This window comes from Heloderma suspectum, chromosome 4 (genome assembly GCF_057233095.1).
Source record: "Heloderma suspectum isolate Gila_16-S chromosome 4, 16-S_ref, whole genome shotgun sequence".
Taxonomy (NCBI): Eukaryota; Metazoa; Chordata; class Lepidosauria; order Squamata; family Helodermatidae; genus Heloderma; species Heloderma suspectum.
Genome location: NC_139461.1, coordinates 103,511,493 through 103,524,987, shown reverse-complemented (window position 1 = coordinate 103,524,987; position 13,495 = coordinate 103,511,493). Strand labels below are relative to the sequence as shown.

Here is a 13,495-nt window from a genome sequence, read left to right as displayed (position 1 = left end):
TTCTTGGCACACACCATGTTGCTGCGGTTTCCCAAGGCTACAGTGGCATTCCTTCTCATTGTTTCTACCAGGTAGGTTTCAGCTGGATATAGGAGGGTGGCTGTGGTGTCAAGGAGGGCTCTTGCTAGGCCCAGGGTCAAGCTAATTATGAACCGCCCAAACAGCTGAAAGGCTTGGACTCAGCTTGAAAGTTCTGGACTACCCTATTCCTAACTTCAGCAGCATCAATAGTATGAAGTAGGAATAAGATGATAATGATCCTGAGTGACCTCACCACTGAGAAACTAGTGAGTCCCCCCATATATCAAGGATTCAGGTGAGAGTTCTCATATAAAAAGGAATAGGGTTTCAGTTCATAGGGAGATGTTTCCACAAAGACTTGAGCCCTTGGGCCCAGGTATCTGCCTGATACCTCTTTTACTGTTCTTTTGGTGCCAGGAAAAGTTTTTTTATTTTATTTATTTATGTAATTTTTTAATCGCCCATCTGGCCGGTCGCCCGGCCACTCTGGGTGATGTGCAATAATACAAACAGTTTAAAAACAATAAAATTACACATTAAAACATCATTTTCTAAAATTTCCCTAACCTACCCCAAATGCCTGCCTGAACAACCAAGTTTTCAACACGTGGCGGAAGCTCATTAAAGAGGGGGCATGGCGGAGTTCCCTAGGGAGGGAGTTCCACAGAGTGGGGGCCACCACAGAGAAGGACCTCTCCCTCGTCCTCATCAGCCTAGCTGTCCTGGCTGATAGGACAGAGAGAAGGCCATCCGAGGCCTATCCAACTTAGTTTTAGCCCAGCTGCTTGTTTTTATCTGGCTTTTAAGATTTTGCTGTTCTTCATGTTTTTGTAGGGGTGTGCATCAAATATAAGATTCAGTTCAGACTGTGCTTTGGCACTTTGGAAAGGTCCCTGATTTGGCTTGGACCACTTCAGAGGACACCTTGAATCAAAACTTCGCTTCAAAAAATCTGAAGGCTCATATGTCTTCCCATTTACTATATTGGGGAAAGCAACAAATAGCTATAACTTGGCAGGGTGGGTGGTAGGTGGGGTGGTTATAGAATTAGATAATATTTCAGGCATAGTAGTTCCTTCCAAGAGGATGACGTCTACCGAATCTCAGACAAATAGATGCAGGGCTTTTGTGCAAGTAGTGATTTTAAAGTCTGGGGGTATAAAAAAGAATGTGCTTACCCCTACTCCCCATGTTTTTGTGGGAAATCTATATGAAAATGTCATATATCATAGAGGTGCCCTTGCAAAATTTCAGAAGGATATGTGCAGGATTTTTTTAATGATTATTCCTTAAAATATTTTTAAATCGCCCTTCATCTTATGATACCAGGGCAGTATACAAAATCTAATTATAAAATCCTAACCTGATATACAACAAAACAGTAAAATAATATCAAACGATATCAATAAAAGGCAGGAAATACATAAAATAGACAATTCACATTAACCAGCTTAATAAACTCGTTTAAAATGCCCGGCAAACAAATTAGGTTTGACCTGGCACCCCCCCACACACACACAATGTTGGCACCAGTCAAACTTCTATGGGATGATGTTCCAAAATCAAGGCACACTCTCTCCCTTGTTGTGACATAATGTACCATTGGTACTTGAAGAAGAGCTTTCTCTTACGATCTTAAAGTATGAGGGTTTGGGCAAGGGGAGTCTTTGAAGTTTGGAGCAGGAAAGGGATCTGCTTCTGCTTCCCCTCTTATGTTTTGAGGGCAATTTGTATGAAAGTGGCATACATCATGGAAGTGTCCCTAGGTAAGAAATTTGCAAAATTTCAGAAGGATAGGTATAGGCTTCTTAAGCCCTACTTTCTCAATTTGAACAGAATAATGAAATGGCTACTAGTCTTGATGGCTATGTGCTACCTCCAGTACTAAAGGCAGTGAGCCTATGTACACCAGTCGCTGTTCTGTTGCACTCATGTCCTGCTTGTGGGTTCCTGGTCGACAGCTGGTTGGCCAGAATGCTGGACTAGGTGGACCCTTGGTCTGATCCAGCATAGGTTTTCTTATGTTCTTATGAAATACCATGCTAAAAGTGTTTCCGTTGTAATAAGGAAAAACTAAGTTAACTAAGAATATGTGATGGAGGAAAGCAGAATTTGGGAAGCCTGGCTGGTTGCACAGTTAAAAGCCATGTTTTTTTCTTAGCTCTGTCAAATTCTGATGAATGTTACTTACGTTTCTCTCAAAAGTCCAAACTGTAGGTGTTTCTCCACACAGCCGAACCACTTGTGCGAAGTGATGCCCACATTATTTGGAACAAGTCACACCACATAAAGAAATGCCCCTCCGTTTTCAGGTGTATGCATGTTCATTCCCTGGTGGAGCTGGAATCAATACAATACAAATAATGTAGGTGCCACTTCACACAAGCAGCCAGCCACGTGAAGAGATACTTCCTAGCATACTGCAAGCATGATATGTATGGGCCTTATCCTGGGGCAATTTCCCTCTTGAGTCATCTTCTGCCGTTTCAACGGTCATCTGTTTTTGGCCTGGATAAAGCTGCTTTCAGTCAATCATGTGACTGGTAATATCATAGCATCACAGACTAAGAAAAACCTGAATTGCCATCTTGTGCAACTCCGCTGGAAAGTAGAATCAGGTTGCTCTTATCCCAAGATTATCCTGCACAATCCAGGCTACTGTTCCTTAACCATCAAGCTATGGCCTGCAATGCACTCTACATGGGGTGAGTCCTGAAGAATACCCAGCAGCTTTAATTGGTGCAAAATGTGGCAGCTAGGCTGCAAACTGGTGCATGGTATCAGGATTATATTACACCCATCCTGAAAGACTAGCACTGGTTGCCAGTTACTTTCCTGGCTCAATTCAAAGTGTTGATTTTAACCTTTAAATCCCTGAACAGTTTAGGACCTAGCTATCTATGGTACTGCCTGTCTCATTTTGAACCTGCCCGATTATTAAGAGGCCTTTTTGAGTGCACCATTACTCGCAGAGGCCCGTTCACTGGGCATGTGTGAAAGGGCTTTCTCCTGTGTCACTCTGAAACTGTGGAATGTGCTCCCTCAAGAGCTATGATTGGCGGAATATAAATGTTAAAAACAAACAACAAATAAATATTAGGTCTCAAGACTGCTTCATGCTGGACCCCAAGTCAAAGTGATGGTAATAATATTGCTTTAAAAAAAAAACAAACTTTGAGCCATGTCACATTGCTGGCCATCACTTCCTGAACATCTGATTTGTTTTTGTAGACTTGAGGCTAGTAAGGAATCAACTATTAGTATGCAATACAAAAGAGTGCACTCTATTTACCCAGTTAAAGGGACTGGTAGGAACGTCCCAAATATTTTTTCCTGACAATGTCCTTTTTCCTCTCCCACTCCCCAAACTCTACTTTAGAGGTGAAAAATTGTATGGAATAACACAATCTCCTTGGTGCTCAAAATGCTTCACAGACATTAACTCAGGGCCAGTTCAAATATTACCTTTGTCTGGCCCCAAGCTCAGCAATTTCCCCCCATCCTTCATAAGCACTACTCTGGTCACTTTATTTTGTCCCATCAATAAAAAGTGGACTACAGTGAGACAGAATATCAAGCTGAAATTAAAAAGGAGGGGGGGGGGAGAACAGATACTGTAATGTAAAATAGAGTCTTAAAATTCTGTGTACATATAAACAATGGGAGTTAATGAAAATATTCCTGCTGAGGCATCTGGTTACTGCCCTTGTAATAATATCATTCATAACAAAAAGGGTAGCATGCCAGACAAAACCAAGGTAAAATGACTTCGTAGCCGGAGTGAAGATGGTCCTCCCCCAAGATCCCCCAACCCTTGGGCCCTGAGACCAAAAGCAACTGTTGCGAAGATACGAAGCTGCAAAAATGTGCGAAAGTGTGATTAAATAACTGAAAACGCCTCTCCCTGCCTCTGCAACTGCACAGCTGCAAAGGGATGGGGGGCGTAAAGGGGCACAAGCACTACGCACGCCTACAACACGGCCACAGCAAAATGCGAAGTTAGTTCAGGGAGGGGACAGAGGGCCCGCAACCACGGGGAGCCCTGCAGCAACCCCCCAAAATCACAGCAAAACGCCACCTTGGAAATCTGCAGTTCCTGGGAGAGAACCACGGATGGCTGTGAAGTGGTGACCGCATCATCTATCCCAAGGGACCTCGACTCACAGCCACCCCGGAGTAAAAGGCTCATGTAGATGGGACCCCAGGCAGCGGACTGAACAGGCGGGCACACAGATCACCTGGTCACAGTCTTCCACAGAATGGTGAGAAATACTGTATTTCTACCTAAATTATACTAATTATTTCTAAATTTTTGTCTATACATGTACATAAGCATGCAAATGTTATGCAACTTGGCATCCTCTTTTGTCCTCTCTTTTGTGCATTTCATCTTTTTTGGCAATTTGTAAGTGGCCACTGTTGTACAGTCCCTATGCATGTAAATTGTATGTGCAGATAATCCACCTGCATGTACAAAACCTATGCACATACAATTTGTAACCTAAACAGATAGGTTGAGGAGGAGCTTGTTGCCATGATCTTGTGTCTCCATGCCCCACCCGCATGTGCATGGAGTTGTGTGAACAGTTGCAATGAGGTTAATGCAATTGTCTGTGGGAGATGAATTATGCTAAGGTTAGTTCTTGCATTATCCTGCTCCTACATCACCAGGGAAGTTTAGGGAAATAACATCATCCATAACTGAATGTATATATCAGGGATACATTCTTAGGATGCCCTGGAATGTTCAATCAAAATGATAATTAAGACCCCCGTATTTGAACATCTCCAGAGTCTTGAAATATGACGATAAGAAACTGCCTTCCACTGAGTCAAACCACTGGTCTATCTAACTCTGTATTGTCTACACTGACTGGCTGTGGCTCTCCAGGGTTTCAGGCAGTGATTGTCCCCCAATCCCACCTGGAGATGCTGGGGATTGAACCTGGTACCTTCTGCATTCAAAGCATGTACTGTACCACTGAGTTATGGCCTCTGAAATACCCAGCTCTTGCAGGCAGGGTTATAAATCCTCCTAAAGTTATGTTTTTTGTTTCAGGAGTGATCTGTGCGAACACACCTGTGGATAACAACTTTAACATAGGAAGTGACCTTAAGTTACTCAATAGCTAGAGTCCAAGGACAGCTTTAATATAAAATCTACTGCAAGTGAAAACCTTGGAAGAAAAATAACCTGTTCCATATGTTCAAAAGTTCATAATGCTGTAATTTATGAACTGAACTAAACTTCAAGCATGTCAAAAGTACTTTCTTTGAGGAATAAAATATGGTACCTTTGGACACCAAGGAAATTGTTTAGCAATATACTGCTCCAAGTAGAGCAAAGGGGTGAGATATTTTGTCTCCTTGCTCTAAATTATGGCTTTGCCCATACCACCGTCTGTTTGTGTAATATATCCCAGGGCATACCACATGCAGCTGGTGTAATCTTGACCCCAGCTTAGGTGGTGTCCCTGAACACCTTATTAAAGAGCAACTAACTTTACTGCAGTATTTCTGAAAGGAACACTGGCCCCTATTTTAAGGTGTGCTGCTGTATCTACCTGTGAGTAAAATTTACTGCAGTTTACAGTAGTCAGGCCCACCTACCTAGTAAATTTACTCAGTCACCCCAGCTTGTCAGGTGAAACAGTATATTTGCGTCATTGTGGCTGTAATTCGACGCATACTAACCTGGGAGCAAGCCTCATTGAACACAGTGGGACTTAGCTCTGAGTAATCATGCATAGGAGTAGGCTATGTTCCTCTGTGTGTACTGCAAATGCACAGAGTAGCATCGAAACAAATAAGGTATAATGAAAAACAAAGAGCAAATTAAAAGGAAAGGAACTACTCTGGCTCAGACAGACCCTAATATACCAGTCTCCCACCCCCCCAAAAAAGCACCTTTAGTAAGAAATTAATTCTAAGCAACCTCAATGCATTGCTTTCTCCCGCCTCCCTGTGAATGTCTGTTTTGTTCAGTAGAGGCTTATAAAGAAATGACTAACTTACTCTAATTCCACAGTGGCTGCTTTGTTTTCCTTTGATTACTAGACTGAAAATGAATTGAAATAATCAATCACCTAGCTCAAATTGAAATGAAGTAAGACTGGCAAGTACTTAAATCAGTGCCCAGTGTTGTTACGCAGCAAAGTCAAACTACTCAAATATGGCACATGCGGATGTAATGCTGGCTTCCTCTTCAGAGATTGGGGGAGGCCCTGGGACCGTGGCCTTCTGTTGCTAGCTCTTGGAGCCAATCTACATGGAAATGAGCTTTGAGGTGGTCCATTTAAATATGGATTTTCATGAAATCGGGTTAGCTCCTCCTGGGGCAAACGGTAGCCAGTAATGCAGGGTATACATTAAAAATATCAGCTTGCATGGGGCAGACAAGTAGAACTGAACGTCATCAAATGGGTAGGTGTGAGGAAGCATGGAGGCTTGCTCTCCCGCCTCCTTTTAAAATCAGTAAGGCTCTGCGCACCTTTGCATTTCCATACGTAACAGCCTCATTATGCTCCCTCCCCACTCAGAGAATATTTAAAGGGGCAGGCAGAGATTGAACACAGGGTCGAAACAGCATCCTTTCAAAGCAGCTCCCCACTCCTGTGCTTAGTGAATATTTAAAGGGGCAGGCAGCGATTGAGCACAGGGTCAAAGCAGCATCCTTTCAAAGCAGCAGGGCTGACTCCCATCCCCAAGGCAATGAGTTACTTCCGGGCAAACATAAGCCCCCACCCCATGCAATGCTTCCCTTCTGCAAAGCAGTGCTGCTTCCACCAGCATATGCTGAAGCCAGCTGAGGTCACATGGACTCCCAAACTGCACCAAAGCTTCTGTGACTGGAAAACCTGCCACAAACAAGGGGTGTTTTTAAAAAGAAAAACCTGATTTAGGGCAAGAAACACCACATTAGCTATGGGGAGGGGCATCTGTCATCTGACATAATCGACTTGGGGTTGGACAGAACTGGAGTAAACACCTAGTGTAGATGAGCCCCTGGTCTCCTAAAAGCAGTTTCAAGGGAACTAGTACTAAGTCTACACCAGTTCTTCACTTAGGTGAACATCTGACTTTCACCAAGCAAATTTCCATTTTAGAAATTAGGAATATTAAAAAAAGGGGTAAGGATCCAGTTCTAGATTTAACTGGAAGCAAATCCTAATGAAATCAGTGAAACTCACTTTACAATAAACATGGTTAGCATCAGGTTGCAACTCTATTAGAATGTAACCTAAAGAATATTTTTCAATCAAATATCAAACTCACAGTGCTATCACATTTAATATATATTTAAGTGGAAAATTGCCCAGGAAGTCCAACACAGTCACATTTGAATTCAAAAGAGGAAACTTCTCTAGAATGAGGGAATTGGTGAAAAGGAAGTAAAAAGGGGGAGTCAAGACGATTAAATCCCTTCAAATGCTTGGAGATTACTCAAACCACAATAGAAGCCCAGCTAAAATGTATTCCACAGGTTAGGAAAGGTAGCACCTAGTCCAAGAGGTCGCTTTTATGGTTAACGAGCAGTGTTAAGGGTGCTATTAGAGAAAAGAGCTTCCTTCAGAAAATGGAAGTCTTGCCTAAGTGAGGAAAACAAAGGATGGCACAAGCTTGCACAAAGGCGATGCAAGCAAAGAGATGCAAAAAAGCATTTTGAAGAGCATATCGCTAACAACATCCAGGCCAACAATAAAGAATTTTTTAAATATATCAGAAGCAGAAAACCGGCTAGGGAGGCAGTTGGACCGTTGGATGACAATGGAGTTAAAAGAGTACTGAAGGAGGACAAGGCGATTGCAGAGAAGCTGAATGAATTCTTTTCATCCATCTTCACTGCAGAAGAGATAGGATAGATAGCTGTGCCTGAACTGATGTTTTCAGGAAGGGAGTCTGAGCAACTGAGGCAAATAGTGGCAACAAAAGATTCATTTCTCAACCTCATTGATAAATTGAAAGCAAATGAATCACTGGGCCCAGATGGTATCCATCTGAGAGTTCTCAAAGAGCTCAAATATGAAATTGCTGATCTTCTAACCAAAATATGCAACATGTCCCTAAGATCAGCCTCTATACCAGAGGGCTGGAAGATGGCTAGTGTAACACCAGTGTTCAAAAAGGGATCTGGCAGGGATCCAGGAAATTACAGGCTAGTTAGCTTAATGTCTTTTCCAGGTAAATTGGTTGAAGACATTATTAAAGATAGAATTAGTAAGCATATAGAAGCAACTATAACCTGATGGGATCAGGGCTAGTGGTGATTGACCAGGAAAGAGATCTTGGGGTTGTGGTGGACAGTTCAATGAAGATGTCGACCCAGTGTACGACGACTGTAAAAAAAGGCAAACTCCATGTTAGACATAATGAGAAAAGGACTTGAGAATAAAATTGCCAATATCATTCTGCCCCTATACAAATCTATGGTGTGACCACACTTGGAATATTGTGTCCAGTTCTGGTCACCACACCTAAAAAAAAGATATTGTAGAGCTGGAAAAAGTGCAGAAAAGGGCTACTAAAATGATCAAGGGGCTGGAGCATCTCCCCTATGAGAGAAGGTTACAACAGCTGGGATTGTTTAGCTTGGAAAAAAGGAGGATAAGGGGAGACATGATAGGGGTCTATAAAATTATGCATGGTGTGGAGAATGGATAGGGAGACATTTTTCTCCCTCTCTCAAAATACTAGAACCCGGGGTCATCCTATGAAGCTGATTGTTGGGAGATTCAGGACAGATAAAAGGAAGTACTTCTTCACACAGTGCATAGTTAAAGTATGGAATTTGCTACCACAGGATGTAGTGATGGCTACAGATTTGTATGGCTTTAAAAGGGGGTCGGACAAATTCCTGGAGGAAAAGGCTGTGAATGGTTATTAGTCCTGATGGCTATGTGCTACTTCCAGTACCAAAGGCAGTGAGCCTATGTACACCAGTTGCTGGGGAACATGGGTGGTAGGGTGCCATTGTGCTCCTGCCCTGCTTGTGGGTTCCTGGTTGACAGCTGGTTGGCCACTGTGTGAACAGAATGCTGGACTAGATGGACCCTGGGTCTGATCCAGCATGGCTCTTATGTTCTTAAAGGCTTGCAGCGTTTCTTTCAATGATTTATTATTTAAATGTACACTATACAACTAGGTTCTGTGACTGTGCAGTTTATACAGGTTGGTGTAGTTTATACAGGCTATACAGGTCCACCCCTTCATGGATCACTGCCTTGTTGTGGCGAAGGGGCTTGCGTAACTCAGTGAAGCCATAAGCTATGCCGTGCAGGGCCACCCAAGACGGACAGGTCATGACAGAGAGTTCTGACAAAATGTGGTCCACTGGAGAAGGAAATGGCCTTCACCTACTCCAGTATTCTTGCCAAGAAAACCCCATGGAACGTATCACAAGGCTAAAACAGATGACGCCAGAAGATGAGCCCCTCAGATCGGAAGGTGTCCAATATACTACTGGGGAAGAGCAGAGGGTATTTCCAAGTAGCGCCAGAAAGAGTGAAGCGACTGGGCCAAAGCCGAAAGGACACTCAGCTGTGGATGTGTCTGGTGGTGAAAAGAAAGTCCGATGCTGTAAAGAACAATATTGTTTAGGAACCTCGAATGTAAGATCAATGAATCAAGGTAAGTTGGAGGTGGTCAAACATGAGATGGCAAGATTGAACATCGACATCTTGGGAATCAGCGAACTAAAATGGACAGGCATGGGCGAATTTAATTCAGATGACCATCATATCTACTATTGTGGGCAAGAATCCCTTAGAAGAAATGGAGTAGCACTCATAGTCAACAAAAGGGTGGGAAAAGCAGTACTGGGGTACAATCTCAAAAACGACAGAATGATCTCAGTATGAATCCAAGGCAAACCATTCAACATCACAGTAATTCAAGTCTATGCCCCAACCACTGATGCTGAAGAAGCTGAGGTTGATGGGTTCTATGAAGACCTACAACACCTTCTAGAACTAACACAAAAAAAAGATGTCCTCTTCATCATAGGGGATTGGAATGCTAAAGTAGGAAGTCAAGAAATCACCGGGATAACAGGCAAGCATGGCCTTGGTGTACAAAATGAAGCAGGACAAAGGCTAATAGAGTTTTGCCAAGAGAACACGCTGATCATAGCAAACACTCTTTTCCAACAGCACAAGAGACGACTCTACACATGGACATCACCAGATGGTCAATATCGAAATCAGACTGATTATGTCCTTTGCAGCCAAAGATGGAGAAGCTCTATACAGTCAGTAAAAACAAGACCTGGAGCTGACTGTGGCTCAGATCATGAGCTTCTTGATGCAAAATTTCGGCTGAAATTGAAGATCGTAGGGAAAACCACTAAACCATTCAGGTATGACCTCAATCATATCCCTTATGAATATACAGTGGAGGTGAGGAATAGATTTAAGGGATTAGACCTGATAGACAGAGTGCCTGAGGAACTATGGACGGAGGTCCGTAATATTGTTCAGGAGGTAGCAACGAAATCCATCCCAAAGAAAAAGAAATGCAAGAAAGCCAAGTGGCTGTCTGATGAGGCTTTACAAGTAGCTGAGGAAAGAAGGGAAGCGAAAACCAAGGGAGAAAGGGGAAGATATATCCAACTGAATGCAGAGTTCCAGAGAATAGCAAGGAGAGACAAGAAGGCCTTCTTAAATGAACAATGCAAAGAAATCGAGGAAAACAACAGAATGGGAAAGACTAGAGATCACTTCAAGAAAATTGGAGATCTCAATGGAACGTTTTGTGCAAAGACGGGCATGATAAAGGACAAAGAAGACAGGGACCTAACAGAAGCAGATGAGATTCAGAAGAGGTGGAAAGAATACACAGAAGAACTATACAGGAAAGATCTTAATGTCCCTGATAGCCATGATAGTGCGCTCACTGAACTTGAGCTGGACATCCTAGAGAGTGAAGTCAAGTGGGTCTTAGGAAGCATTGCTAACAACAAAGGTAGTGGAGATGACAGTATTCCAGCTGAGCTATTTAAAATCCTAAAAGATGATGCTGTTAAAGTGCTGCATTCAATATGCCAACAAATTTGGAACACTCAACAATGGCCGCAAGACTGGAAAAGGTCAGTTTACATTCCAATTCCAAAGAAGGGCAACGCCAAAGAGTGTTCAAACTACTGCACAATTGCGCTCATTTCACATGCCAGCAAGGTGATGCTCAAAATCCTACAAGCTAGGCTTCAGCAGTATGCGAACCGAGAACTACCGGAAGTACAAGCTGGGTTTCGAAGAGGCAGAGGAACTAGAGATCAAATCGCCAACATTTGCTGCATCATGGAGAAAGCAAGAGAATTCCAGAAAAACGTCTATTTCTGCTTCATTGACTACGCTAAAGCCTTTGATTGTGTGGACAACAAACTGTGGCAAATTCTTAAAGTGATGGGAGTACCAGACCACCTTACCTGTCTCCTGAGAAACCTGTACGAGAGCCAAGAAGCAACAGTAAGAACCAGACATGGAACAACCAAGTGGTTCAAAATTGGGAAAGGAGTACGACAAGGCTGCATATTGTCACCCTGCTTATTTAACTTATATGCAGAGTACATCATGAGAAATGCTGGGTTGGATGAATCAGAGGTCGGAATTAAGATTGCTGGGAGAATTATCAACAACCTCCGATATACAGATGATACCACCCTAATGGGAGAAAGCGAAGAGGATCTAAAGAGCCTCTTGTTGAGGGTGAAAAAGGAGAGTGCAAAAGCTGGTTTGAAACTCAACATTAAAAAAGCTAAGATCATGGCATCTGGCCCTATCACTTCCTGGCATATAGAAGGGGAAGAAATGGAAGCAGTGACAGATTTTACTTTCTTGGGCTCCAAGATCACCGCAGACGGTGACTGTAGCCATGAAATTAAAAGACGCTTGCTCCTTGGGAGGAAAGCTATGGCCAACCTAGACAGCATAGTAAGAAGCAGAGACATCACCTTGCCAACAAAGGTCCGTCTAATCAAAGCTATGGTTTTCCCAGTAGTAATGTATGGCTGTGAGAGCTGGACTATTTATTTATTTATTTATTTATTTATTTATTTATCTATCTATTTCTATACCGCCCAATAGCCGAAGCTCTCTGGGCGGTTCACAAAAATTAAATCCAAGCAACACACAATAAAACAATTTAAAATATACAGAACATTAAAACCACAATATAACAATACAACCACAATAAAACCTAGCAGCAGTGCAGGAGTTTAAAATACAGATTTAAAACAGCAAAGATAAAAATTTAGAAAGCTAAAATGCTAAAATGCCTGGGAAAATAAAAAGGTCTTCACCTGGCGCCGAAAGGAATACAATGTAGGCGCCAGGCGAACCTCACTAGGGAGCTCATTCCAGAGCCGGGGTGCCACAGCAGAAAAAGCCCTCCTCCTAGTAGCCACCCGCCTCACTTCCTTTGGCAGGGGCTCACGGAGAAGGGCCGCTGATGATGATCTTAAGGTCCGGGCAGACACATATGGGAGGAGGCGATCCTTCAGGTAACCTGGCCCCAAGCCGTTAAGGGCTTTGAATGTTAACACCAGCACTTTGAATCGGGCCCGGAAATGGACTGGCAGCCAGTGCAGCTGGAAAAGTACTGGCGTAATATGAGCTCGCAGGCCAGTCCCTGTTAACAGTCTTGCTGCCCTATTTTGGACCAGCTGAAGTTTCCGGACCGTTTTCAAAGGCAGCCCCACGTATAATGCATTGCAGTAATCCAGACGAGAAGTTATCAGAGCATGGATAACTGTAGCTAGGCTATCTCCGTCCAGATAAGGGCGTAGTTGGTATACCAGCCTAAGCTGATAAAAAGTGCTCCGTGCCACTGAGTTCACCTGTGCCTCAAGTGACAGTTCTGGATCCAAGAGCACCCCCAAACTACGAACCTGATCCTTTAGGGGGAGTGCAACCCCCTCCAGAACAGGTTGAATATCACCTAGCCGGGCAGACGAACCACCCACTAACAGTACCTCCATCTTGTCTGGATTGAGTTTCAGTTTATTAGCCCTCATCCAGTCCATTACCGTGTCCAGGCACTGATTCAGAACAGTCACTGCCTCACCTGGTTTTGATGTAAAAGAGAGGTAGAGCTGGGTGTCATCTGCATATTGATGGCACCTCAGCCCACACCTCCAGATAACCTCCCCCAGCAGTTCCATGTAGATGTTAAACAGCATGGGGGATAAAATAGAGCCCTGTGGAACCCCATGGCACAATTGCCATGGCACAGAGCAGTAATCCCCCAGCACCACCTTCTGGAATCGGCCATCCAAGTAGGAGCGGAACCACTGTAGTGCAGTGCCTCCTACTCCCAACCCAGACAACCTATCCAGAAGGATACCATGGTCGATGGTATCGAAAGCCGCTGAGAGGTCCAGGAGAATCAACAGGGTCGCACTCCCCCTGTCCCTCTCCCGGCAGAGGTCATCCCACAGGGCGACCAAGGCAGTTTCCGTTCCAAAACCAGGCCTGAAGCC

General features: G+C 43.6%; 1 long non-coding RNA gene across 1 annotated transcript in view; it reads right to left on the bottom strand.

The window, feature by feature from the left end:
• Positions 1-13,495, bottom strand: part of LOC146347223 (uncharacterized) — a 50,351-nt gene that overhangs the window by 6,212 nt on the left and 30,644 nt on the right. Inside the window, exon 3 of the long non-coding RNA XR_014790202.1 lies at positions 2,213-2,361. This is a non-coding gene — a long non-coding RNA (uncharacterized LOC146347223). The remainder of the gene's footprint in view (positions 1-2,212; positions 2,362-13,495) is intronic.